The 25,337-nt window shown below is 34.3% G+C and overlaps 1 long non-coding RNA gene and 1 pseudogene across 1 annotated transcript in view; both read right to left on the reverse strand.

Annotated features, from left to right (window-relative positions):
* Positions 1–25,337, reverse strand: part of LOC122902676 — a 215,727-nt gene that overhangs the window by 27,115 nt on the left and 163,275 nt on the right. The window contains exon 2 of the long non-coding RNA XR_006383840.1: positions 11,463–11,556. This is a non-coding gene — a long non-coding RNA (uncharacterized LOC122902676). The remainder of the gene's footprint in view (positions 1–11,462; positions 11,557–25,337) is intronic.
* On the reverse strand, positions 12,788–12,886 carry LOC122903800 (annotated as a pseudogene).

Genomic DNA, 25,337 nt, shown 5'->3' on the forward strand with positions numbered 1-25,337 from the left:
TCCTAGAACTCCAATTACACACTTTTTTTTTTTTTAAGACTACATAGTAACAGGACACTGATATCATTTTATTTATTTATTTATTTATTTAAGTTGTCTTACTCTCTGCTTCTGTTTGGAAAATTTTAGCAGCAATGGCCACAATCGCCAAACTGTGGAAAGAGCCAAGATGTCCTTCAACAGACAAATGGATAAAGAAGATATGGCCTATACATACAATGGAATATTATGCCTCCACTAGAAAGGATGAATACCCAACTTTTGTATCAACATGGATGGGATTGGAGGAGATTATGCTTAGCGAAATAAGTCATATGGTTTCACTTACTTGTGGAGCATGAGGAACAACATGGAGGACATTAGGAAAATGAAAGGAAAAGTGAATTGGGGGAAATCGGAGGGGGAGACGAACCATGAGAGACTGTGGACTCTGAGAAACAAACTGAGGGTTTGGAGGGGGTTGGTTAGATGAGCCTGGTGGTGGGTATTAAGGAGGGCATGTATTGCATGGAGCACTGGGTGTGGTGCATAAACAATGAATCTTGGAACACTGAAAAAATAAAATTAAATTAAAAAAAAAAAGTTCACTTACATTTTTACCAGCAGTGTCTAATGCATTGCTTAATGCATCCAGTAGATATTTCATTTCATCTGTGGGAATTTCTAGAGCTACAAAACATTTTCCATGACTGTTCTCATTATTTTAATATTTCAATCTTCAGTATGTAAATGATCAGCTGTTTTAAAGTCTTTGCTAATTACATCATCCCTGTCAGTTCTTGGTCTGATTTCCCCTGGACTGGCTACTGTATCTGGCTTTACATATGGGGAGAGACCAGCATCAGTCCATGTCTTTCTCAGTGAGCTTAGAGTACATATGTACCATATGCATGAGGCTCCATGATCAAGTAAGCACAATACCTTCTTCACAAGAATGTGAGAGTTGGAGAAAGGAAGTAAAATAGTTTAAAAAGCATTTTAATAGAGATACATAATTAATGATAAATATCCACAAATAAGGGCTATCTATGCAAGTCCACAAAGGTCAAATAAACCTTCTAAATAAATAGTATAAGTCACCGTGATGTCCTCTATTCTTTACATCTCTGAAGAAAAATATCTGATTATTCAAATGAAATAGTTTCCTTATTTTAATAAGGCAATGAAAATTATATAAATTAATATTTTTTTACTTCTTTCCATCAATTTTGAACTTTAAGGAAAAAAATCAAGTGAACAAATAGATAAGAAAAATGCAAACTAAATGCTTGGCATATCCAACCTCCCACATCCCAGTTGATTGCTTCTGCTTTATTAAAAAAATATATATTTATATACATATAAATATACATATATTTATATGTATGTATGTGTACACACACACACATATCCAGTAATTTGGAGTACAAAAGCAACATATACTTATTACAGCAATTTAGGAAAGCATAAAAAAGGACAGGAAAAATAAATTCACCCATCATTTTATACTAAAAGATAATCTCTGTTACATTTTGGAGTATGCATGTAGACATTCACTTTTTTTTTAAAACAAAAATGAGTAGTGAAAAGTTAGTTATCTTAGAATAGTTTATTCTACCAACATATGTTGGACAGTTTAGTTGGACATTTTTTGCCCATTTTAGTTGTTTTCAAACATCATGATAAAATAATTCTTTTTTTTTTTTTAATGTGTTTACTTATCTTAGAGAGAGAGAGAAAGAAAAAGAGAGAGCCAGCAGGGGAGGGATGGAGGGAAAGGGACAGAGAGAATCTCAAGCACACAACCCATGAGTGTGGGATTCTATCCCAGGACCCTGAGACCATGATCTGAGCTGAAACCAAGAGTCAGATGCTTAACCAAATGAGTGATCCAGGCACACCAAATAATTCTTGATAATACACTTAGGTGTAGTTTTTAGAAATGTGATCCCTGAGTAAATCAGTACACACATGTAAAGCTTTTGTTAGAGTTTCCTCCAGAGTTATTTTTTTTGTTAGAGTTTCCTCCCAGGAAGATAACACCAAGATGTTGGACTAGAACAACTGCTGGATCTCTAAGTATCAACTCCAATAGAAATTATAGACAGAAAAAGCCAAGGATAAGAAAACTTAAAAACTCCTTGGGAGGGCAGGGTAGTATAGAAGACCCTAGGGCAAGAGGCAGCCTATCGACTATGGGAGGGCAAAATTGGAAAATAACTGTTAAGAGTTCTGCTTTTGATTCTTTTCTGTCATTGCCTTGAAACAAAAATTGACTGCCCCCATATCTTCAGGGACTCACATTACTATACAAATGCCCTCAGGAGTAAAGAGTACTTAAAAATTTTTGAGCTGAGAAACAGCCATGATAAAGGGTGAATACTAACCATTTACATCAATGTGGATGGAACTGGAGGGTATTATGCTGAGTGAAATAAGTCAATCAGAGAAAGACAATTATCATATGGTTTCACTCATATGTGGAATATAAGAAACAGCACATAAGATCATAGGAGAAGGGAGGGAAAACTGAAAACTCCCTGAGAGGGAGACAAACCACAAGAGACTCTGAACTACAGGAACAAACAGAATTGCTGGAGGGGAGGTGGGTAGGAGGATGAGGTAGGTAATGGGTGATGGGTGTTGAGGGCCCATGATACACTGAGCAAATGAGCACTAAGTGTTAATGCAACTTATGAATTACTGAACTCTACATTCATTTAAATTAAAAAAAAAAATAAAGAGCTGAGAAAAACATGGGGTGGGAGGACTAACTAACCTTAGGCAGTCATATCCCTACCCTTTCCTACCAAATCATAGAGCTGGTGATTTAGAATCATCATCTATGGATGCTGCTGCTTCTGGTGGGATGGGGGAGTGAGGGGAAATGGTGAGGCTCAGATCTGAGATATCACTTTCCTGACTATAAATTATTGTGATTTCTTCTTGGCCTGAGGATTTTCTACCTACCTGCCATCCTCTGAAATCTGTTGCATTTCTATACACTAATAATGAAGTACCAGAAAGAGAAATTAAGAAAACAGTCCCATTTATAACTACACCAAAAATAGTAAAATACCTAGGATATTTACCAAGAAGGAAAAAGACCTTCTGGTACTCTGAGAACTCTAAAATGCCGATGAAAGAAAATGAAGTCAACACAAAGGGAAAGATACTCTATGCTCTTGAATTAGAAGAACAAATATTATTAAAAGGTCCATATTACCCAATACAATCCACAAATTTTATGTAATCTTTATCAAAATATCAAAGGCATTTTTTGAAGAACTAGAACAAACAATCCTAAAATTTCTACGGGACCTCAAAAGACTCCAGATAGCCAGAGCAATCTTGAAAAAGAACAAAATTGGAAGAATCACAATCCCAGATTTTAAGATACACAACAAAGCGGTAGCAATCAAACTTTTGGGACTTCATCAAAATCAAAAGCTTCTGCACAGTAAAGGAAACAGTCAACAAAACAAAGAGGCAACCCACGGAATGGGAGAAGATATTTGCAAATGACAGTACAGACAAAAGGTTGATATCCAGGATCTACAATGAACTCCTCAAACTCAACACACACGAAACAGGCAAACACATCAAAAAATGGGCAGAAGATATGAACAGACACTTCTCCAATCAAGACATACAAATGGCTATCAGACACATGAAAAAATGTTCATCATCATTAGCCCTCAGGGAGATTCAAATTAAAACCACATTGAGATATCACCTTACACCAGTTAGAATGGCCAAAATTAACAAAACAGGAAACAACATGTGTTGGAGAGGATGTGGAGAAAGGGGAACCCTCTTACACTGTTGGTGGGAATGCAAGTTGGTGCAGCCTCTTTGGAGAACAGTGTGGAGATTCCTCAAGAAATTAAAAATAGAGCTTCCCTATGACCCTGCAATTGCACTCCTGGGTATTTACCCCAAAGACACAGATGTCGTGAAAAGAAGGGCCATCTGTACCCCAATGTTTATAGCAGCAATGGCCACGGTCGCCAAACTATGGAAAGAACCAAGATGCCCTTCAACGGACGAATGGATAAGGAAGATGTGGTCCATATACACTATGGAGTATTATACCTCCATCAGAAAGGATGAATACCCAACTTTTGTAGCAACATGGACGGGACTGGAAGAGATTATGCTGAGTGAAATAAGTCAAGCAGAGAGTCAATTATCATATGGTTTCACTTATTTGTGGAGCATAACAAATAGCATGGAGGACATGGGGAGTTAGAGAGGAGAAGGGAGTTGGGGTAAATTGGAAGGGGAGGTGAACCATGAGAGACTATGGACTCTGAAAAACAATCTGAGGGGTTTGAAGTGGCGGGGTAGGTGGGAAGTTGGGGTACCAGGTGGTGGGTATAATAGAGGGCACGGATTGCAAGGGGTACTGGGTGTGGTGAAAAAATAATGAATACTGTTTTTCTGAAAATAAATAAATTGGAAAACAAAACAAAACAAAACAAAACAACCAGCATGGTTCTGGCACAAAAACAGACACATAGATCAATGAAAAAAAAGAACAGAGAGCCCAGAAATAAAAACACAATTCTATGGTCAATTAATCTTTGACAAAGGAGGCAAGGATATGTAATGGGAAAAAGACAGTCTCTTCAACAAATGGTGCTAGGAATATAGGAGAGGAATATGCAAAAGACTGAAATTGGATCACTTTCTTACACTATATACAAAATGAAATTTGAAATCAGCTAAATGCCTAAATGTGAGACCTGAAACTATAAAAATCCTAGAGGAGAACACAGGCAGCAACCTATTTAGCCTTGGCCATAGCAACTTCCTGCTAGACATATCACTAGAGGTGAGGGAAACAAAAAGCAAATATAAACTATTGGGATTACATCAAAATAAAAAGCTTCTGTTCAATGAAGGAAATAGTCAATAAAACTAAAAGGTAACCTATTGAACAGGAGAAGATATCTGCAACTGACACATCTAATGAAGAGTTGGAACACAAAATATATAAAGAATTGATACAATTAAATAACAAAATAAATAAATGAATGAATAAAAATCAAATAACCCAAATAAAAATGGGCAGAAGCCATGAACAGACATTTCCCAAAGAAGACATACAGATGGCCAACATCCACATGAAAAGATGTTCAATGTCCTTAATCATTAGTGAAGTGCAAATCAAACCTACATGAGATATCACCTCATACTTCCCAGAATGGCTAAAATAAAAACACAAGAAACAGCAAGTGTTGACAAGGATGTGGAGAAAAAGGAACCATCTTATACTTCTGATGGGAATGCAAACTGGTGCAGTCACTGTGGAAAACAGTATGAAGGATCCTCAAAAAGTTGAAGATAGTATTGGCATGATCCAGTGTTTACCCAAAGAATACAAAAGCACTATTTTGAAAAGATATGTGGCCCCCTCTGTTTGTTACAGCATTATTTACAACAGCCCAGATATGGAAGCAGCCCAAGTGTCCATCTATAGATGAATGGATAAAGAAGATATGGTTTATATACACAACAGAATATTACTCAGCTATAAAAACAACGAGATCTTGGCATTTGCAAAGACATAGATGGATCTACAGGCATAATGCCAGGCAAAATAAATCAGAGAAGGACAAGTACCACAGAATTTCACTCACATGTGTAATTTAAGAAACAAAACAAAGAAAAAAAGAGACAAACTGAAAAACAGACTTAACTAAAGAGAAGAAACTGATGGTTACCAGAGGGGAGGTAGGTAGGGGAATTGGTAAAGTAGGTGAAGAGGATTAAGAGTATACTCTTTTTTTATTTTAAGAGTACATTAAGATTAAGAGTATATAAGTGACGAGCACTGAAAATGTATAGAATTGTTGAATTACTATTTTGTACACCTGAAACTAATTTAATACTCTATGTTAACTGTACTAGAATTAAAAAATAATTTTTTAAAAAGGAAAAAGAAAAATTACTACACTTATTTAAACAATAGTATATAGAGTAATGCTGACAGAATATCTTGGTAAAGTCTGTTGTCTTTAAAAATAGCTAGCAGCAAAGAAAAAGAAAAATTGACTGCAATAATTTGTTATTTAAAGAAGATAGTTGCAACAAGATGGAATTGGGGAAGGAGAAAGAGAAAACAGGATGTCAGAATGTATAAGAATCTCTTTAGGGAAGATATATAAATGCTAAGTTGTTATTTTTAAGTAAAAAAAGATTAAAAAGAAGATATACAAAGTGTATGAAAAAGCTGAAATAAGATGGTAGAAACATTCAATGTATCAAAAATTATAACTATTATATGTTTATTGACAGTTTCTTGTTAGTGGGTCTATAAAATTCGTGCTTATAATCTCTACTCCTTTTTCTTTTTGTAAGCTGGAATACCTTTAATTTTTCTTTTAATAACATGTCGTTACTCTAAAGTTTCAAATTCTGGAGATAAAATGAAAATCATCTAGAGTTTACCACAATTTGGTATATATTGTAAAGGACATTAGACCAGATGACTATCTTTTACCAACACTTATCTTCCCTGAACTTTTGTATCTTGGTTATTCTTTTGTCAAAATATTTACTTTTTTTTTTTAATAAATTTTTTATTTTTTATAAACATATATTTTTATCCCCAGGAATACAGGTCTGTGAATCGCCAGGTTTACACACTTCACAGCACTCACCAAAGCACATACCCTCCCCAATGTCCATAACCCCACCCCCCTTCTCCCAACCCCCCTCCCCCCAGCAACCCTCAGTTTGTTTTGTGAGATTAAGAGTCACTTATGGTTTGTCTAAAATATTTACCTTTTATAGAAGCTTAACACATGCAACCAGAAGTATGGCAACAGTTTTAGGAGATACAAACAAGTGAATCAAACAATGTTAAACAATGTAAACCAAAGTTTCTGTTTGTGGAATAGTAGAGAACTAATGGAGCACAGAATTAATTTAGGTATGTGGCACTGAGAAGTTAAGTGAAGCAACTTGAGAGCCCATTAGTCAGGGTTAAAACACTGAATCCCTGGTCACTTCAAAAGGTGGGGGGTGGGGGCGCCTGGGTGGCTCAGTGGGTTAAGCCGCTGCCTTCGGCTCAGGTCATGATCTCAGGGTCCTGGGATAGAGTCCTGCATCGGGCTCTCTGTCAGCAGGGAGCCTGCTTCCTCCTCTCTCTCTCTCTGCCTGCCTCTCTGCCTACTTGTGATCTCTCTCTGTCAAGTAAATAAATAAAATCTTTAAAAAAAAAGGTGGGGGGTGACCATTCCATGGCTCAGTTAGATGTGTACACTGAGACTGTCTAGGCATTTCCTGAGTCAAAGAAAACTGGGCCTGACCTATACATGTAAATGGGACACCTTCAGGTGTCATCAGTACTTATGGGAGGATACTGGAAGAAATGGAGGAAAAAAATCAAAAAGCACTTAAAGACATCAATAGCATTCAAAGAAATCTCAAAAAAAATGCTCAGAACCAGATAGTTTTACATGAGTTTTAACACACATTAAAGAAATAGTAAATTCATATCTTGTAAAGCTTTTCCAGAAATTAGAAGAGTAAAAGCTGCCCATCTTATTTTATTAGGTTAATGTAATCTTAATTCTAAAATGAGACAAGGAAAATGAAGAGAAAACAACTACAGCACATTTCACTTAAAAATGCAGATTCTAAAATTCTCAATAAAATATTTGCTAACCAAAAAATAACGAGTTAAAAATAATACACCATGTCAAGTAGGATATAAACTAGAAATGCAGTGATGGTTTCATATTAGAAATTCTATCCATATAATTCACAGCATTAATATACCACAGGATAAATATCATGTGATTATCTCAAAGATGCATAAAAGCCATTTTATAGGGTTCAATAGCTATTTATGCATACCAAGCTAGAAATAAAAGAACTTCCTTAACTTAGTAAAGGTTGTATATTAAAAACCTTTAGCAATGGGGCGCCTGGGTGGCTCAGTGGGTTAAAGCCTCTGGTTTAACCCGAAGCCTGAGCTTCCGCTCAGGTCATGATCCCAGGGTCCTGGGATGGAGTCCAGTATGAGGCTCTCTGCTCAGCAGGGAGCCTGCTTCCTCCTCTCTCTCTGCCTGCCTCTCTGCCTACTTGTGATCTCTCCCTCTCTGTCAAATAAATAAATAAAATCTTTAAAAACAAAACAAAAACAAAAAAACAAACCTTCAGCAAGCATTATACTTAAGTGAGAAGTAAGATGCATCCTCTTTAAGACTAGGCATAAGATAAGGATGCCCATTGCCACAAGTACTTGTTTAACATACTTCCAGAGGAACTGATTAAAGGTATTAGAAAGAAGAAAAGAAAGAGGATGGGAGAGGTAGAAAGAAAACTCTGATTATTTGGAATTGATATATGATCACTTATCTAGAAAAAAGAATCTTTTAAGCATTAGAGAGTTCAGCATTGTTGTTAAAACCAAGATCAAGTTTCAAAAAATCAGTATTATTTCTCTACACAAACAATAGACATCAAGAAAATATTTTAATAAAATTTAAAATATTGATGTCTACTCAAAGAGCATCATGCACAAAATTAAAAAGTTGAAATAATGGGAGCAGATTTTTTTAGTATCTAAAACTAACAGGAAATGAATATTTAGAATATACAACAAACTCTTACAGAGCATTTATCAAAATGCTATGAAAATCATATGAAAAATAAAGTGTATGAACAGCAATTTCAGAAAAGGGAAGTCAAAAGGCCAATAAAAATATGAAAATATATTCAAATGTATTACTGATAAGAGGAATTAAAATTAAGACGATAAACTACAAAAGTTATGCACATGAGATGGAAAATAGCAAGCTCAATAATGTCAAGGATTGACGGGAGTGAGAGGGTTACTGCTGGTGTGGACCAAAGTATTTGATCAAGCAACTGGCAGGACTTGGTCAAATTAAGCATAAACATGTGTCCTACTACCAGCAATTGTGCTCCTTGATATATATCCCAAAGAAGTCCTTGCAAAATTCCATGATTAAATAAGTATGAGGATGCTCATCATAGCAGTGTTTGTTGCAACAGAAAATCTGGGTAGCAATCACTGGGAAATATAGGTTGTTCAAACATGATAGCTACAAACTATGGAATATTATGCAGCAGTCAGAAGCAATGCACACATGACAACATAAGTAAATGATAAGCATATAAGGTTAAGTAAAATTAAGCAGTAAGGAACAAAACAAGATACAGAGCACAATATCATATATACATAATAAAATTTAATACACATAAAAAAGGGGAGGGGGCAGGGTGGAGAGATAATTGACACAAGCCCAACCAAGAGACCCATGAAGGTTCATAATATATTCTCTTTTATTTATTTGAAATTTTCTGCTTAAAATATTTAAAAACATGTATAGAAAATAATACATTATGAAAATACAGAGAATAAACCAAAGAGAGCATTTCAGTAGTTACTATAATGACTATCATATTAGAATGGTTCCCTATGGGTCAAGGTCAGGAGCATGGGACTAGAAACAAAAATAAAATGTATAAATAAATAATATCAGTACTTTGCATGGACCAACGATGACAGCATGCAATGAACTAAGGAGCACGTTTAGCTTTATTCTCTATGCAAAGGTCCTTTAAAAAAAAAAACAATTCCTTATGGCTATTTTTTTTTTAATTGGAGGGATCTGGTTTTAGCTAGTGAAGATGAAGGAACTACAAAAATAATTGTCTAATTATTATAATTCAGAAAACAATTGAAGAGCTGTTCCAAGTAACCAACTCACCATATGTAACTATAGAAATGAATTAGAAATAAGCAATGTCATTTTTATTTTCAAGCTAAGTCATTTCTGACAATATTCATCACAAAAAACTAGCAAAATCAATAAGCCGCTACCCACAAATTAAGGAGAAAAAATAGACTCTAAAGTACTTGCACTCTAAGAGAATAAAGAAAAACAGAACAAAAGGAAAAAATTTCCGCACCAGAGGCTGTAAACTGTTTTATTTCATTCACACAGTTGGCAAAAGTAGGTTTTTTCAAAGGCAAAATTCTGTGCTGATATTAAAAAATTAGGACTCCAAATCCATATTTGTTTCTCATAAAAATTGTAAAATCAGATTTAACAATCTCTTATTTCTTCCTAGGGAGGATTATAGAGCTGAACAAAAGTGCTGACCATTTATTGGTCACATATTCTCCAAAGTTACATTGTACCTGCCTAACACACAATTTTATTTAAAATACCTTTTCTTTGCACATAGTACTCCTCATCTCTCACTCAAAATTTTACCAAAATATATTAAAAAATTTACTTAGTAATGTAATCATAAAAGCAGTCATGGGAGGCATGAGCAGAACATGCTAAATGAAAGGATATGATGGGTCAAGAGAAATCTCTGGGGACTCAAGAAATAGTTAAAAAGAGGTTTGGTATTCGGAGGTAATATCGTGAATATATGAAACTATGAAAGGGTTTTTGGAGTGGTTAAAGAACAAGTTTCTAATGTAGTTAACCAATTAACGAGTACACTACATTAAGAAGAAAGTGCAGTGGATAGAAATTTTTTTTTTTTAAAGATTTTATTTATTTTTTTGACAGAGAGAGAGATCACAAGTAGGCAGAGAGGCAGGCAGAGAGAGAGGAGGAAGCAGGCTCCCTGCTGAGCAGAGAGCCAGATGCGGGACTCGATTCCAGGACCCTGAGATCATGACCTGAGCCGAAGGCAGCGGCTTAACCCACTGAGCCACCCAGGCGCCCAGAAATTTTTTTTTTAATATTTTATATATTTATTTGAGAGAGAAACAGTGAGAGAGAGCATGAGCGAGGAGAAGGTCAGAGGGAGAAGCAGACTTCCCATGGAGCTGGGAGCCCGATGCGGAACTCGATCCCAGGACTCCAGGATCATGACCTGAGCTGAAGGCAGTGGCTTAACCAACTGAGCCACCCAGGGGCCCCTGGATAGAAATTTTTAAGTATTCTTTCAAGTTAAACATTACTGAGTTCTGCTCACAGTTTTTTGTTTTTTTTTTTTTAAAGATTTTATTTATTTGACAGAGAGAGATCACAAGTAGGCAGAGAGGCAGGCAGAGAGAGAGAGAGATGAGGAAGCAGGCTCCCTGCTGAGCAGAGAGCCCGATGCGGGACTCGATCCCAGGTCCCTGAGATCATGACCTGAGCTGAAGGCAGCGGCTTAACCCACTGAGCCACCCAGGCGCCCTCTGCTCACAGTTTTAATGGAAGCTACTTCATTTCTTCTCTATTCTTCTTATCTGGTTTGCATACTTCCATGATAATACATCAATTTTATCAATTGCTTGTTATAAATAAAATACAATACTTCTTGTCAAAATAGTGTTAGGGCATACATATTTGTGCCTGAATATGAATGAATGTGGTGTTGAGGTTTCTTAGGTAGGGCCAGTGGTAAAGCCAGTTTGCCAAGTCAAAGTACAGTCTGGAAATCCTCGTCATATAAATGAGATTATTTATATGGTTGTATTTATTACTTACCTTGAGTATCTATATTTTAAAGATCTTGTCTGTAAACCATATAACCTTCAATATCTACTTTCCACATGCAGAAACTGATTTCCTCAAAAAGCATCTAAAAAAGAAGAAAATATCACAGATTGGAGGAAATTAATATTATTTCATTTATTTTAAATATAAAAGCAGATTATTCAAAATTATTCTTTATGAGTTCAGTAAGTTTGGACAAGGGGAGGTGTATCTCATAGGACATATTTTATATAAATAAAACAGTAGTAATAATGAGATCTTTCCATTTAGAAGAACCAGAAATTTCTATGGAACACATATTTTGATTCAGGTCATAAAATTTTATACTTTCTACAGTACTGATTTTACCTGGTTACTTTGTTTCTATGAGCATTCTTAAGAAATATAATTTTAGGTATGCCCGCGTGACTTGGTTGGGCTACCTACTCTTGATTTCAGCTCTGGTCATGATCTCAGGGTTGGGGGATCGAGCCCCGACTTGGGCTCCATGTCTGTCTATCTGTCTCTCTCTTTCTCTTCTTCTGCCTCTCCCCTCAAACCCCTCTGTGCTCACTCTAAGTAAGTAAGTAAGTAAATAAATAAATAAAACATTGTTAAAAAAAAAAAATCTTAAATACATTGATTCTGATGTTCCCTACATGAACATAGCCCTACCCTAGAAAACATTTTCACTATTACAAAAATATATTCTTGATTACGTCTAAATTGCTTATAAATGCCAATATCATAGAGATCAACTAGTTATTGTCCTCATAAAAAAGGTCAATGTCACTTTAATCACCCAATCAGTACTTTACACCAACCTAGGGAAACTCTACAGAGTTTTTTAAGAGAAATTGCCACTAATAGAGAATTAGGATCATCCAGAGGAAATGTTCTTTGCTAAAGGATTTATATTCTGACTCTTCTTGATTTTTTCAAGAAGCCTAAGACAAGCAGTTAGGGAAACAGGATTCAGAGGCTAGTGGGCCATACCTTTAGTACATGGTTTTGAGTACTATGGATTCCCAAGCCAAATGTCAAAAAGTTTTGGATTAAGCAACATGATTATTCTTTTTGGACATTAATGTAGATCTCTCATTAGTGTAGTTTTTCAGTCGCAGCTGCATATTAAAAATACTTGGGACACTTTTAACTATTTTGAGACTCAGTATACTTCTTAGATACTCTAATTTAAATGGCATGATGTAGGGTCAGGGTGTAGGAAGGAAGGATATCTGTTGTTCAGGTATAGAAACAATCTCCTTGCAAGTATCGGATTTAATTTCTACAGATCAATAAGATTAACTTAAAAAAATACAGTCTACAGATATCTATGAAACCTACAAAAACTACTATGTGTGTCATCCTTGCGCAGGGGCCATGCTAATCTTCTCTGTATCGTTCCAATTTTAGTAAAGCTATGAAAAATACTGAATACTTGCTAATCTGACTACTAACAAGTGTGACATAAATGGTGGTTGCAGGGAATTTCAAAGTACAATGCACTAAAGGACCAAAGGTACTACTTTAAAATGTAGAATCCTGCTAGGTGTTATGCTGGAGATTCTGATTCAGAGAAACTAGGCTAAGGCCATGGATTGTCTATTTTTACAGACATCTCTGGTGATTATAATGCAAAAGGTCTATAGTCTCTATAAAAGAGTGCTATAAGAATTTATGAATACTATTACTATGACCTTCATTATTAGCATTTATAAAAATCCTTGAATTTTATTTTAAGGTAATATTTCTAATCTTAAAAGATAATCTTAAGACACTCAGGATAAGAAATAACTTTAAAATGCAAATAAGACTTTAGCAATAAATCAATGTAGATAAGTTAAAATAATGTTTATGGATAATATATTTTGTAAGTTGTGCTACTCTCCTAAGTAAACTATGTAAGTAATCAACAAAATACTGTGGCAAAAAAGAGAAAACTAGATTATATTCTGTAATGGGAATTAAACCTAACACTATATATTTAACTACAAACATGCCCTCAATGCTCAGAATTAAAAAAATTTTTGGCCCTAACTTAGTACGGGGGGAAAACTCTTCTAGCATCATTTGCTCTAAGAGCAAAGCTAAATTTTTTTTTAAAGAAAAAGTCTTGAGTCATTTCCTTCAACACACACACTAACATAACTTACTAAAAATAACATGAAATAGGCTGTTAACATTTTAGCTTTGAAACTTCTTATAAACAGGTCCAGAAATACAATCACGGGCTTCTCAAGTGTCTTTCATGAACATGGATCTACTTCACCTCTCAAATCTGCAGGATCAGATGCAAGTCTGGCTCTGGTTTATAGCAACGCAATCAGGTCCCAACGTCTTTTGGCAAGATTCATGATCTTTTACTATTTGACCTCAGCTGCCTTTTGCTGTTTACCTCTCATCTCTTCATCAACCAAAACTTGGCTCAAATATTGCTTCCTCCTTGAAGGAAATTTCCATCAATCTGACACTAAAAGCTTTCTTTCTCTTCTGATTTCCAGCACTAATTATTGCAAATTACTTAGGTAATTAATCAGGTACTCACTTATGGTCCCTTATTTCTATCTTTTATTATTAAGATTTGGCATGTTTGTTTTATTCTCTCAACTAAATTATATTTCCCAGCAAGCCTGAAAGCATTTAATAAATATGTGATGGTTTTATTTGTTAGTCTTCCCAGTAACTGAGTATAGCATTTGACAGTGATTGAGTGAGGCATCCAGCTTTTCTCTTTAGTATGCCTTACAACTATTAATGATTTAAAAATTGTAATTGTGATTTCCCTATCCTGCAAGAATTTGTCCATCTCTTTTGAGGCTACAACACCCAACTCTCTTAGTATCTCATAATCCAGGTAATTTTAGTCAAAGGAGGGTAATGGTGTAATAACTGCTTTTAATAATAACAATGAATTAACAAGAATGCACATTTTAAAAAATAAATTAGACTCTATTTAATTATACTTAACATAGAAGTCCTAGGGAACAGATTTAGTGTTTCCTTAGAAAAACTACATACTTTAATAAGAACCAATAACTCTGTAAATAACAGCATATATCACAAAACAACTCAAAGAATACATATTATTTTTATTATAAATACAAATTTATAGATAAGTGTCTGCAACATTTTTTTAAATGCTAAAACTTCTTCCTTGCTTTTAGATACAGTAATGAGAGATAACATTTATTGATTTTTAAATCTAACCATCATTTATTAAATTTTTACAACAATCCTAAGAAGTACTATTATCATCTCCATTGCACAGATAATGAAATTGAGGAACAGAGAGATTGACTCATCCAAGGTGCTATAGTCAGTAACTGTCAGAGCTAGATTTCAAACTCAGGCAGTCTGTAATTATCTACAATATTTTCTGAAGCCACTGTCCATGAAACTAAAATTTCAGTAGCTCTGGAAGCCTTACTGAATGTATCTTCATATAAATTTCTGCCTTCCACCTTCCACCCTTTTGCAAGCTTTATCAGGTTTCCCACTCAAAGGAGAATGCCATGGGGGTCCATTTCCAACTCTTCTCACAAAGAGATGATTTCTTTTTCTTTTTTTCTTTTTTTAAATTATGTTCAGTTAGCCACTGCATAATACATTAGTTTTTGATGTAGTGTTCAATGATTCATTAGTTATGTATAACACCTAGTGCTCATTCTAGCACATGCCCTCCTTAATACCCATCACCCTGTTAACCCCTCCTCCAGCCCCCTCCCCTCTGAAACCTTCAGTTTGCTTCCAGGGGTCCACAGTCTCTCATGGTAATCTCCCTCTCTGATTTCTAAGCCCTCATTTAGTGCTACATACATTCTATTATTTCTGTACAATTTAAAGAATAAATTCCCTGTATAATTTACATAATAAAACATAATAAATACTAAATATTTATCCTAAAAACCTCATTCTTGCTTCGAATATGATGTCTTCTAAGCCTAATAACATTAAGTATAGATCCATGCTGGATATTTTATTTACAGTTTTAACTCATTAAAAAAATTTTTTACAAAAAATTATACCTTCTTATAGAAAAATTATACCTTCTCTATAATCTTGAAATATGGAAGTTTTTACAGTAAGAAAACATGCTTTCTACTTCCCTGAGCTATAGGACTGTAACAAAACTTAAAATACTGCTTCTTCTTTTTTTTTCAGAGCAAGAGAAAGTGTTAGTGTGGGGGGAGGGGTTAAAGGGAGGAGGCAAGAGAGTCTCTCAAGCAGGCTCCAATGCCCAGCATAGAGCTCCATGCAGGGCTCAGTCCCCTGACCCTGAGATCATAACCTGAGCCGAAATCAAGAGTTAGATGCTCAACTGACTGAGTCCCCCAGGCACCCCTCAAAACCTAAATTTTTATAGGTAATTGCTCTCATACTATAAGTAGAATGCAATTTTGTAGACCTCAAGATTCCATTTATTCTAGTAGGTGACTTAAAAAAAATCTAATGCACAAATTTCAGATGTGGCTGAATGGAAAAAGATTACAGCAAAGCATTAATGAATAAAATAAAATCTTTCAGTCTTTTATTTCAATAAAAACCAAACATTCAAAGAATTAAAAATATATTTAACCCTTGTCTGCTTGCTTTTTTGTCTTGTTTGCTTTTTTTTTTTTTTAAAGATTTTATTTATTCATTTGACAGACAAGAGATCACAAGTAGGCAGAGAGGCAGGCAGAGAGAGAGGAGGAAGCAGGCTCCCGGCTGAGCAGAGAGCCAGACACGGGGCTCCATCCCAGGACCCTGAAATCACGACCTGAGCGGAAGGCAGAGGCTTTAACCCACTGAGCCACCCAGGCGCCCCTTGCCTTGTTTGCTTTTTAAATGTTTCCAAATTTGTTCAGTATGACAAAAGTTCTAATCATGCAGTGAATGGAAGTTTTTTTTTCTCAACTGTTTTTAGTTTGGAGACTAATCTTAGCCTGACTGTATTCAAGCCATTGCTTAGTACCAGTTAAGTCCGTTATTAAGTTTATTCCAGATCACTCATTTAGTGCAACTTGCATAACTCTTATTTATGGTTTTAGCGTAACTGTTCTATTTATGTTGAACAGTATAAAATTCCCTCATTGGATACGCCCCAGTCATTGTCAAAAACAAAGAACTATGGGTAATTCTAAATCCTGTCCACCAAATTAGGCCTTGTCTTTAGCCCTCTTGTAACTTGCCCAGATGATCTGGCTTCAGTTAAGAAGCTATATTTAAAGTCCAAAGAAACTAAAGTTCTTTCTATAAAAGTTGATAATAACCAGGCTATTCAAGGTATAATAGTAAATGACATTTATTTTTCATTAGAGAAAAGAAAGCAGCAATCTTTATTTCTTCTTACTTTCTTTTCCCACCAGCATTCTCTAAAACTGTTTATCTGATCTGGACAGTGTATCTCTTCCACTGGAATAAATAATCAATTTGGTTCTACAGACCACCTTAATTACATCTGTTATTTGGGAAATACCAGTGAGTGATTTTTGACTACTAATGTGCAAATGCCTTGAGAGCTAACATTTTTGGGCAGAAAGAATTATGTACAACATTTTGCCAAATATAATACCAAGAACATGCATGTTAATATTCTGGAAATAACAAATTCATTAAGCTTGTTATCCTATTGGGCTGGTTGATAGACTATTAATGAACTAATAGGGTTTGGACCTAGTTAGTGGGTTGGCAGCTCATTTATTACTCTAATTCTAGGTAGTTTCTCCCAAATTCAAAAATAAGGTTCTTGAAGACCACTATGGATTGAGAACTCAAGGTTGAGAAAATAAGTATGTTGTAGGATTTGGAGATGGAAATCATGTGAATATGAAGGTCTCGATTGATAGGCTTACATTCAATAAAACATAGACATTTTAAAGAAATCATTTCCATTTATTTTTTCAAGCACCAAAACTTTTAAAGAATTTTCTCTGTGGCAGTGTTACAGAAGTAACCTATAAAACTATTCCATATAATATAGCTTTATTATATTTTTTAAAGCTCTTTTACTTTTGGAAATTATAAATATACTGGTAACCTTGCTCTCTACCTAGCTCTAAGTGTTGGCACTGTTAAAATTTACGACTAGGATGATATTGATACTATCATTGTATTTTCTCAGGTTCTGCCTCTTGCCTTTCTGACTCCTGAATCAGTAGTCTCTATTAGGCATTTCTAGCTGTATTTTCTAACTGTTATCTTTCTCACAGTATCTTTAGAAACTGTTACCACTAACATCACCTCCATTTTCTTTTTAAAAACATCATGTTCCCCTTTTTCTCATTATTATCAATAACAGGAGTTGCCTACATTTCCAGAATGCTGGAAATAAAATATTTTTTTAATACTAAAAAGGTCTACAGAGAAAAAAAAAAAGAGAAAAGAAGAGAAGCAACAGTGATATGTTGATTTCATTGTTCAGGATTATGCTAAAAGCATATAAGCATATCTTGGAAATATTGTACATTTGGTTCCAAATCACCACAATAAAGCAAATAGTACAATAACATGAGTCAAATTAACTTTTTGGTTTCCCAGTGCATATAAATGTTATATATAGTCTACTCAGTGTGCAATACAGTCATGTCTAAACAATGTACATACCTTAATTAAAAGACACTTTATTGCTAAAAAATGCTATCATCTGAGCTTTTGACAAGTCATAATCACTGATCACCATAACAAATGTAATAATAATAAAGAGGTTTGAAATATTGCAAGAATCACAAAAATGTAACAGAGAGACAGTGAGTAAATGCTATTGGAAAAATGGCACTGAGAGACTTGCCCAACACAGAGTTGCCACAAACCTTCAATGTGTGCAAAAAAAAAAAAAAAAAAGGAATATTCGTGAAGTGCAATAAAATGAGGTAAGGGTGTAAATGGAATTACTGGACAAGGGATATCAAAGAGACAGGGATATCAAAGGAGGAATTTCAACATCAGAAGGTATGATTAAATTCCTTCTGAAACATGGTAAACTTGAAGGACCCTTCCAAATCCATGATTCTATGAATCTATGATTGAGAATCATAAGCAATTTTATGAACAAACAAGAAAATGTTTTGGGCGGGGGGAAGCATTCACAAGTCAAAACCAAAGTCGTACTGCCTTTTGAAGGCTGACTATGGAAATTCATAAACATTAAACAGGATAACAATTAACATTTTAGTTTCTAAAGCAGTATGGTAAAATATAGGAATTAGTTGTATCAGTCAGCAATTTATTTTTTAATATATTTAACTAACCCCAGTGTTTAAATGACCAAAATAATATAAATTCATTGGGGGCCAACATGAAGAATAAAACAAAAACCTTGGAAGTGATACTGAAATTCAGGCTACCAAATAAAAAATTCCAAAAGAACTAGAATTTAGCCCAAGAAAAAGTGATGTTTCTGTTGATGATGAAACAGAAAATGGGTCCATAATCCTGGGTGTATGTGTGTGTGTGTGTGATAGAGACACTACTGCCCTGTGTACAAAAATTAGGAGTCTTTAAAGAAGTTTCACATATCTTCAAGTATTTTAGTGGTGCTATGATATAACATTTTGGGGCATTTGATATAAAAGACACTATAATCCCAAACAAAAACACTATTATAAAGATAAGATTTCATGAAACGATCATAAATCTACTTTAATACCTAAAAAGAAATCCAGATCTGAATATAAACCATAATGCTTTATTTACGTGGTGGTAAAGAAGATAATAACAAGCCTAAAAGTGATTCTCCTGTACTGACTAATCAAACTACTGGAGTGTTTTAGGAGCTTAAGTAGAAAATCCAGAATCAGAACTCAGAGAAAATCTTTTTAGGTGTTCTCTGTATAAAAATAAAAGAAAATCATGTTAGCTAAAAAAATGAATATGGTAGACTTATTAATTAGTACTTGTTAATTAAGACTAATTTAAAAGAAAACTAATTAAAGGAAAGATATATTTAAATTAACTTATAAAAATTCTAAATATAATTTTAAAGTATGTGCATAGAAACGGAAACTGTTCTCATAAGATTTTCAATATAAGTAGCTTCAAAATTTAGCTACAGATTATTAAAATCAGCATAGAAACTGCTATAGAAAACATCAAACTTATGCTATAAGGCCTTTTAAATGTTCTAGAATATGGAAATACCCTTTTTTTAAGTATTTATGGTATTAATAATATAAAGCATAATCTTTTTATATAATGCATACAACAGCCAAAGTGACTTTTCAAATTATCAACAAAACAAAGTAAAATCACTCTCCAAAATGAAGGGTTCTCATTAATGGAAATAAATCCTATGATATTCTAAGAGAAGAGATGTTAGCCAGAATAACTGACAAAATAACAGTAAGTAGTTGCACCTTGGGAAAATCAAATTCTATCAAGAATAAAAACAATAAAAAGATATCAGAGAGATGTTAGAATCTTGTGAAAGGTGATGAAATCTTCCCATGTCAACACACTGAAATTATAAAATGACAAGCAGGAAAATGCAAATAAATGCACTGAAGAGTAAGAGTATCATACTTAGTGATGTCTGAAAAGGAGGCTAATAAGATTGGAAAATCAAAGTCACCAGTGAGTGTTTGGGGGAAACATCAGACTCTGACTTTCCTCATTTTTTTTTTTTTTTTTTTTTTTGGTGCAGGCACTCATAACAGCAAAAGAAACCATATTACATGAGAAATTTTATGAGCCTGTAGTAATGCCTGATTTTATGATGTCTGGAAACAGCTTTTACCAAAAGAGAATAATATTTCAAATCCTACCAAGATCATTTCAGTATTATGCCAACCTGCCAAATAATGAAGAGTTTTTTTAGAGAAAATAACATACTGACACAAGAATACAATCTTTATAAATGGAAAAAGATGTCTGGATTACACAAATTACCTCCAGGAGTAAACAATGACAGGGTCATTACTGACTGAGTGAGAGATAATTGAGAAATCAAAAAATGAAATCTAAATAGGAGTAAGTGCAACCAAAAAGAGCTTGAATCACTCCTGTTTATTAGAGATTTTTCATGTTCAGAGGATTGCCTTGTCAAGTTTCCTTTCTGAGATATACAAAAGATAAATGGAATATCATTTTAGATCCTCCAAAGATAATAAATCAAAAACTACACATATAAAATGTGAAGAATTTCCAGACATTTGCTTCATCTTCTCAGTTTATAATGAACTGAAATGACTATGCAAAAAAAGAAGTACTTAAACATTTAAAGCACAACATTATAGGTCATCGTACTCTATAAGAGTGATTGGAGTCTTAATACTATCTCTCTCATAAAGCTTCAAATGCTATTTAAAATTAATCAAATATTAAATGTTCCCTATATTGCTGGCATTTATAATGCTGTGATTTTTCTGACGATTCCTTCCTTAGCACTGAGAATCTGTAGATACTGATATAAAAAATGCACCCTTTGTAAATATATATAATATAGAACTTTAACTTGGTACAATGAACTACAAAACAGTACACGAAGTAAAACTTAGTATGTTCAGTAAAAATAAAATTTAAAACATTTTAAAATACCTACTGATGAGCTGGTTGCAACAGAGAGCAACTGAAGCAAATAATAAAATGAAATATTCAGTTGATTCATATGGAAAATAATAAAAACAAATTATCTCAATATGTTGGGACGCCTCTCTTTTGGATTGAACCAGTGAAATTATTTTATTGCTCGAAAATGACTGAACATAGGAAATTTCATACTGTTTAAACTAAAAGCACTAGAGTTAACATATTTATCTCATTTAATCCTATGAAATATTGTAAAACAAATCAAGAAACAATATCAATTCATTGACTAAAATATGTATTTCAACTAATTTTACTATCACACAAAAAAGGTGAAAAGAGAGTAAACACTGTAAGTGATTTCTGTTGCTCCCAGATTATTAAATTAAGAGATTAGGTCTTTAACAAATTTGAGCATATACTATGTAGATTTTAGGTACAAAAAATCATTATCACTGTTTTATTCTTCTTAGATGTGGAAAGAAGATATAGTAAGAGGAAGGTTATAAATGAGAGCAAATTCACATTTAAAAGAGAAGGAAACCAACAAAGTCCTTTATATTTACAATAGCTTAATAAATTTTTTTGGCCAAGTACTATAAAGTGAGAACTTCTTCCACCACATTATTACAAGTTCATAATGTAAAAAAATGGTTTACTACAAGTAAAAGGCAATCTATGTTAATGGGCAATTGATTAATTAATGTAATTGAAAAAGGATTTTATATTTATGTAATAGTTTAGCAGAAATTTTAAGGAATGAATTCGCAATTTTGCCTGATCCTAAAAATGTATCTTAAAACAAACAAACAGGGACGCCTGGGTGGCTCAGTTGGTTAAGCAGCTGCCTTCGGCTCAGGTCATGATCCTAGCATCCTGGGATCGAGTCCCATATCGGGCTCCTTGCTCCGCGGGGAGCCTGCTTCTCTCTCTGACTCTGCCTTCCACTCTGTCTGCCTGTGCTTGCTCTCACTCACGCTCTCTCTGACAAATAAATAAATAAAATCTTTAAAAAAACAAAAATAAAAAATTAATACAGTATTTAAATTTTTATATACCTAATTATAACATTAGATGTACCAAAATTATGTATTTTGGTACGTCTAATGTTTGGTCAGAATGAAGAGTGTGGCTGTACCAGTTGTTAAAATACTAAATAGTAAAAGCCTCCCATACTTGTTAGAAAATAGTCAGTGCTCTCCTCTCTTCTCCACATGCCCCCTTCTCTAGGGGACCTCATCCCCACCAAGAAAACTTCCACATTCTAACCGCTAAGGAGGAAACATCTGGCAGAACAAGACCCTGGGATTCACCCAAATTAGTTGGTGCCTATGCCATACCAGTTGTTTTATGTCTCATATCTCTCCTCTGTTAATAAGGATAGTTGCAGAAGCTATGTATGTAGAGTCAGACAACGTTATAGTAGCTCTACTACTTGGGTAAGGCAATCAACCTTTCTGAAATTCTAACTTCCTTTTTTGAAATAGTTATTACTAACTACTTAATAGAACTGATTATTGATCATGTGAAATGGCATGATGTGTCTATGAGCAATGGTAGGCATACCACTTACCCTCCCCTCACTTTACCAGAAATACAGCACAATTGATCCTTGAACAACAGAGGTAAGGAATGCCAACCCTGTATGCAGTCAAAAATACACTTATAACACTTGAGTCCCCAAAACTTAACTACAAATAGCCTACCATTGACCAGAAGCCTTAGCGATACCATGAACAGTTGATTCACATATACTTTGTATGTATTATATACTGTATTTTTATAATTAAATAAGTTAGAGAAAAGAAAATGTTAATAAGAAAGCCTTAAGAAAGAGAAAATGCATTTATAGTACTGTATTTTATTTATCTGAAAAAACCCCTGCATGTATGTAAGTGGACCCACACAGTTCAAACCTGGGTTGTTCCAAGGTCAACTGTAAATAAATACTACATGGGAAAATAAGCAAAAACTGCAGTCTTTTACTCACAAGTGGGTTACGTTTCAAATACTCATTCTGGAAGTCCGTAGTCTAATAATTAGAATGTATTTTCCTCATAGTGATCATTATATAAAAGCAGTAATATATCTCAACAATTTTATAAATTCCAATTTCATCTATAATATAGTTTTGATACATGGGAAAAAAAAACCTTATTGAGTATTCATATATACTAGGCACTATTCTAAGAATTTTACATTTAAGGTATTTAATCCTCAAAACAACCTTAAGGAATAGTATGCTCTTATCATGCCCACTTACCAAATGAGGAAATCAAGACAGAGAGGTGAAGTAACATCTCGAGGCTGTACTCCCTAGTAAGTGGCAGAGCCAGGATTCATCCTAAACAACCAGGCTCAAGAGACTTAAACCATTATACTATATTGTCTTTGGAGTTATTTGAATTATAAAACATATAAACATTTATAAAAATCAAAAACATTGAGAAAAACTACATAGTAGTTTCTCAACTTGTGATAGAAATCAAACTGAGCAAAAGAAAAAAGTATTCTGAATTTATCTTGCATTCTGGTGGCTTGAAGGAAAGCAGCCTGGGTAGATAAGATTAATGGAGATAAAGGCTGTCTATTGTCAAAGGCTTAAATACTATCATTGTTTCTTCATCACAGCTAAAGCTCCTGAGTTACCTTTCCTTTTCTTATTTGCTTATCTTTCTTCCAGGGTAAGTGTCTTTTTTAAAGACAGTTTGCAGATAGGCCCAAGGCCAACAAGTATTGACCTGGGCTCCCAAGTCTGGATTATCAACAATGACCAGGCTCTTGTCTGGTACCTTTCCCAAAGATCAACAGAATGGTAGCATTTGTTCCAAGGAGATTAGGCTGTTACTGCCTGGCTCCCCTCTTCTTCAGATTTGTTTGGTGTATTAGAATATAGTATCTTAGAATGTTACTTTGCTATTTCATTTTTAATTCTTAAGCATCTTAGGTATCCCTAAATATTCATATTTGCGCATCTTAAGGGTATTAAGATTTTAGTTTAGACTGTAGGTCTCACTAAATTTTTTGTTGGAATTGCATTCAATTATTTTGGTTAAAACACATTTTTTCCTACCTCCATTATTAAGACTTTACTGTATACATTGACTTTAGTATTTTACAGTGATGCTTAGAATTTCAATAAGATGGTGACTATGCAATATCATTTTATTTATGTAATTTATTAAGTTTTACTCATATTTGATGACTAATAAAACATTTTAATAGTGTGGGGTTACAAAAAGATGAAAAGGGATATACCATACTATGTATTTTCAGTCCCAAACAAATTCACATGGATCATCTTTATAACTGTCCATTTACTCTAAACAATATATCATAACAGTATAAAATAAATAATACTAGCCTAAATGGGAAGAATGCTTATCTTTGGGTTAGGTAGTTGTCTTAGTGGGGTTTCTAAGGAAGCAGACTCTGAAACTAAGACTGAGTATACATAATTTATTTGGAAGGTTCAGAGTAACTGGCAGGGAAATGGGAAGGTGCTAAGAGAAGGGAAGGCAGCTAATACAGGGTACATTACTAAGCTAGCTAAAACAAAAGCCAACTGAAACTTAGTTTCATGGGCGAAACTGGCAAATAATTTAAGATACAGGTTTCAGAACTTTCTAAACCGGGGCCAAAGAAGCTGTAGTCTGTCAGTCATTGTTTATGGTCTAACCCCAGTGGCTTCTAGTAGCTCAAAGGCCATCATATGGTTAAGAGGGAGATGCTGGCCTTTGGAAGGCTGATATATACAAAATGGTAAGGACCTACAAGGATGAGTTTATGGATGGAGTACCACATTAACTATTACATTAACGAAACTATTAGGCACCCCTCAATCACCACAGTATTTTTTTGTTTGTTTGTTTTTTGTGGGGCTTGAACTCCTGACCCTGAGATCCAGACCTGAGCTGAGATCAAGAGACTGATGCTTAACCAACTGAGCCACCCAGGAGCCCCAGGAATCATTCTGACAAAGTAAGTTTAGCCCTGAAAGTTGGTAAAATTTTGGAAAACCAGTTTTTACCTGGAAGCACAAAGTATGCTAACAGTATTTAAGTATTATAAATGATAAGATAGTGTATAACTTCTCAACTCAAAATGCTAACAAAACAGGAGGCTGGGTACTGAGACACTAGGAAACAAGCTCAAGGAATAATATCAGCCCATGATTTAACTCTTTTAAGAAATAATCTTTGTTTCCTCCTTGGCTCTTGAAGATTGGTTAACTATCATGAATGACACAATAACTATCTGGACCAGGAAGTTCACACCATCAGACTATCTCAGTGGAAACAAATGGTCATTGATGTTCTTCACTCCAGAAAGGCAGCAGTACAGGAGACAAAAGTTTGGGAAAAACTAGCCAAAATGAGTAAG

The sequence above is a fragment of the Neovison vison genome, chromosome 3 (assembly GCF_020171115.1).
Source record: "Neovison vison isolate M4711 chromosome 3, ASM_NN_V1, whole genome shotgun sequence".
Taxonomy (NCBI): Eukaryota; Metazoa; Chordata; class Mammalia; order Carnivora; family Mustelidae; genus Neogale; species Neogale vison.